A 5,000-nucleotide genomic window follows, 5' to 3' on the forward strand; every position below is an offset into this window, starting at 1 on the left:
CCTGAGGCTATAGTAGAAGACACTTGCACAAGGTGCCACGCAGTGGGACTGAACGCGGAACCATGTGGTTGGTAAGCAAGCTACTTACCACACAGCCACTCCTATGTCTATATATATACATACATATACACACACACATATAAATATATATATTCTTTTATTTGTTTCAGTCATTTGACTGCGGCCATGCTGGAGTACCACATTTAGTCAAACAAATCAACCCCAAGACTTATTCTTTGTAAGCCTAGTACTTTTATTCTATCGGTCTCTTTAGGCGAACTGCTAAGTTATGGGGACATAAACACACCAACATCGGTTGTCAAACTGTGGTGGTCGAGGGGACAACACACACTCACACACACACACACACACACACATATATATATATATTAGGTTGTCAAGAAAGTTCTTGTGGTTTATAACCTTTAAATTCAGGTGCACATATCTCGGCGCAAACAATACTTTATTAATCGAAATAAACACCATCAGAATCAACACACCTTGGCCAACGCGAAACAAGTTTATTTATGCCAGTAGCATAAAAATCCTGCATTCTGGTGGCGATGAAGTCGTTGAAGGTGTGTTTGGCATCATCTTGGTTTTTGAAGCATTTCTCACACAGGAAGTTGTTGAGATGCTTGAAAAAGTGGTAGACTGTAGGTGAGAGGTCTGATGAGTATGGCGGATGAAGCAGAGTTTCGTAGCCCAAATCGTTCAACTTCTGCAGGGTCAGCTGTGCAACGTGTGGTCAAGCGTTGTCGTGAAGAATTGGTCCTTTTCTAATGACCAATGCTGGCTGTTGTTGTCGGAGTTCCTTATGCATTTCATCCATTTGCTGACAGTACTTCTCCACCGTAATGCTTTCGCCTGGATCCAAAAAGTTGTGATGGATGAGACCGGCAGCAGACTACCAAACAGTCACCATGACCTTCTTTTGGTGCAACTTTGGCTTCAAAAGTGCCGTGATGCTTCATTGGCGTCCAACTACTGAGCTGAGTGTCGTTGGTTGTCGTAAAGAATCCACTTTTCATCGCAAATCACATTCCAGTCAAGAAACGGGTCGTTCTTGTTGCATAAAAGAAGGGAAGATGATACTTCAAAACGGCCTTTTTTTTTTTTTGTTGTCGTTCAATTCATGCAGCACCCATTTCTCAAGTATTTTTGTTTTACCAATTTCTTTCAAGTGGTTGGAAATTGTCGTATACGTTATGTCTAATTCAGAAGCAAACTTTCGAACAGTTGTGTGTAGATTGGCTTTGACTAAGACTCTTAGTTGATCGTTGTCAACATCTGATGGCCAACCACTACGCTGATCATCTTCAAGACTCTCATCACTGCTACGAAATTTCTTGAACCACTATTGTGCTATACGTTCATTAGTGGTTCCTGGGTCAAGTGCATTGTTGATATCGCGAGCTGTTTCAGCAGCTTTTCGGCCTAGCTTGAACTGGAATAAGAAAATTGTGCAAATTTGCTTTTTGCCCATGTTGTATTCAACATTCCAGAAAAAAAATGGCCTAATTATTCAAAAAGAAAAAAAGTAACAGGATTAGATAGAGCGAAAAACGGGCTTTAAAATTATATATAAAGTCAATGTAATTTAACGAGAATTAATTTGAAAATACATCATTTAAAACCAAAATTAAAAATTCTGCAAGAACTTTCTTGACAACCTAATATATAAATAGAAACATTATTTCCTGGGGCTAAACATCAGTAACATTTGTCCCTACCAGGACAGCTACATTATATTGGCAAATAGCCTTTACTTTATAGATATATATATATATATATATATATATATATATATATATATATATACGACGGGCTTCTTTCAGTTTCCGTCTACCAAATCAACTCACAAGGCTTTGGTTGGCCCAAGGCTATAGTAGAAGACATTTGCCCAAGGTACCACACAGTGGGACTGAACCCGGAACTATGTGGTTGGTAAGCAAGCTACTCACCACACAGCCACTCCTGCACCTCATTGTTTTAATGTTCACTTTTCTATGTTTGTGTGAGTCAGATGGAATTCAGTGAAGCAGATTTTCTGATTTTCTATAGTTGAATGTCCCTCCTGTTGCCAATCCTCACTTGTTTCCCAGCATGTTAATATTGTCCTATGTATACACACACACAGTCATATATATATATATATATATATACATATATATATATATATATATATATATATATATATATATATATATATATATATATATACACACACCTCTCTTGGGGTTAAAAAATCACAGTAGTGTCCACTCGAATGGACAGCCGCATTAAAGTGGCTACAAATATTACTTATATATATAGTTTCTGCTTAATTGCTTATGACAGCCCATCAAAGGTGATGACAGCATCAATCCTGGACATGCCTCCAGCACATTGTAACTCATGGGAGAAAATGTGGTTGACAAGACCAATGCAAAATAGGCAGATCCTGTGGCACTGAGGACACACGTGCACCCTTGTCTGTATATACAGGCTGCAGTGAATATATTGTCATCTAATATCTTGAAATACTAAAGAGTAAATTTATTCAATAAGACTGCCATTGGCTTCAACCATGGTCTCCAGGCGGCTTCGGAATCTCTTGCAACTCTTCTGGGTGAAGTTGGTCAATGCTGCTGTGATCCTTGCCTTCAGTTCATCTTTGGTGTTACAAGGAGTTTTGTTGGTCTCTTGCTCAACTGTGCCCCATACTTAATAATCAAGAGGGTTGCAGTTTGGGGAGTTAGGTGTTCAGATGTTAGGATTGATGTGGTCGCAGAAATTGCGTGACAGCCATGAGTGGTTGCTCCTGCTTGTGTGACATGATGCAGAGTCCTGTTGCCAGATATAGGGTTTTCCAGCAGCCACCCTCTTGACCCAGAGCAGCACTACCTCCTCCAGGCACTTGATTTAGGCCTCCGTGTTGAGTGTGAGGCCATATGAGAAGATGAATGGAGGCATAACATCACTCTCTGTACATGCACTCTCCTCAGATTGACACCCAAACACTCTAAAATGTTTGTATTGGAGCTTCCAATATGAATGCCAAGCAATGCAGCATATCATTTCCACATTTCTGGCAGAGGGAATTGTGTCATGGTGCCGTTGTTCTCACAGACAGTGCCCAACTGACCCTACTATACTATGTAATCAAAAAAATCAAAAACAAACAATGCACATGCGCGAAATTAAAAATATAAAATGGCGACAACTTACCCATCGCACCCTGTATATAGGAGGTGGGGAGTGATTGATTAAACATTATGTCTAATAAAGTACATTATTTATAGATTACAGCCAACTTAAACAGTTTCTTATGATCTTAAACTGAGAATGGCCCATCTGTTAATTATTTGTATAAAACCCCATATAATTTTGATTATATCAGGTGGCATTGTTGTTACCTTTAGAAAGCCGTCCACTATTTTACTCAGTATGTTATTTTTAAGTAGATAAATCTTAAGAGAAATTTAGGTTATACACCTACAAAAATTCTTTAACTCTTTTGTTATATTTCTGTTGAAATACACAGGCTTTGTTTCAGTTAATTTTGAAAATAATGAAAAATCTATTAAAATAATTTTGTCATTAGAAAGCTGGTGTTTGGGACATAAATTAATATGAAATATTATTAGTGGTTTTTTTAATTTTAGATCACTTTAACACAAGAAGTTTGTGTCATAGAACCAGGGACTTCCTCAGGCAAGTTGCTATTGAAAGGGTTAATGACTGTAAAGCGCTTATATTTCTCAGTTTGATTATTTCATCCATCAATCCAAAAAAGTATGTATGTGTGTGTGTGCGCATATATATATATATATATTTACAGGGTGCAATGGGTAAATTGTCGCCATTTTATACTTTTAATTTCGCGCATGCGCATTGTTTGTTTTTGATTTTGTTAATTACACAATATAGTAGGGTCAGTTGAGCACCAGCTGTGAGAAAAACAGCACCATGACACAATTCACTCTGCCAGAAATTTGGAAATGACATGCTGTACTGCTTGGCATTTGTGTTGGAAGCTCCAATACAAACATTTCAGTGTGTTTGGATGTCAATCTGAGGACATGTACTAAGACTGATAAAAATCAAACATCCAGTCAACATCATGGTGTTCAGAGTGATCACTAGTGATGACAACGTTATCCCTCCATTCATTTTCCCACATGGCCTCACACTCAACACGGAGGCCTCTGTCAAGTGCCTGAAAGAGGTAGTGCTGCCCTGAGTCAAGAGGGTGGCTGCTGGAAAACCCTATGTCTGGCAACAGGACTCTGCATCATGCCACACAAGCAGGAGAACCCAGTCATGACTGTCAGGCAATTTCTGCGACCACATCACCCCTAACATCTGGCCACCGAACTCTCCAGACTGCAACCACCTTGATTATTATGTGTGTGACAGAGTTGAGTGAGAGACCAGCAAATCTCCTTCTAACACCAAAGATGAACTGAAGGCAAGGATTATGGCAGCGCTAACCAACTTAACAAGGAGACCATCCAGAAGAGTTGTAGGAGATTCTGAAGTCATCTGGAGGCCATTGTTGAAGCCAATGGCGATTTTATTGAATAAATTTACTCTTTAGTATTTCAAGATATTTTTATGTAATTGTGGTAAATATATCTGTGAAAATGAGATGTCAGTGTTATTTTTATTTTTGCATAATTTAGACAACAGTTTATTCACCGCACCCTGTATATATTGCAGTAGGCAGCACGTCAGTCTCATAATCCAAAATATATAATAACCTCAAATTCAACAGATAAACTATTTACGATACCAAGAGTACTGTTTTATTCTCTGTTTACTTTGACCTTTCTTTATATAACAACAGGCTCAATAAACACATTCTTTCAATAAAGAAAATGGTTAAATTTCTTAGTAGTTAATATTATGTTACACTGTTTATTCTCTTTATTCAGTTTTACATAGAATCATTTTCCAAATAACAAGGTTCTAATAAAAGCAGTGAATACTTTAGAAATGCTTCCAAATAAAAGTAG

General features: G+C 38.0%; 1 protein-coding gene across 15 annotated transcripts in view; it reads left to right on the forward strand.

The window, feature by feature from the left end:
• The window catches only part of LOC106881649 (transient receptor potential cation channel subfamily M member 3), a 701,312-nt gene that overhangs the window by 564,170 nt on the left and 132,142 nt on the right, over positions 1-5,000 (forward strand). The gene's annotated exons all lie outside the window — the stretch shown is intronic.

This window comes from Octopus bimaculoides, chromosome 9 (genome assembly GCF_046866305.1).
Source record: "Octopus bimaculoides isolate indiv1 chromosome 9, ASM4686630v1, whole genome shotgun sequence".
NCBI lineage: Eukaryota > Metazoa > Mollusca > Cephalopoda > Octopoda > Octopodidae > Octopus > Octopus bimaculoides.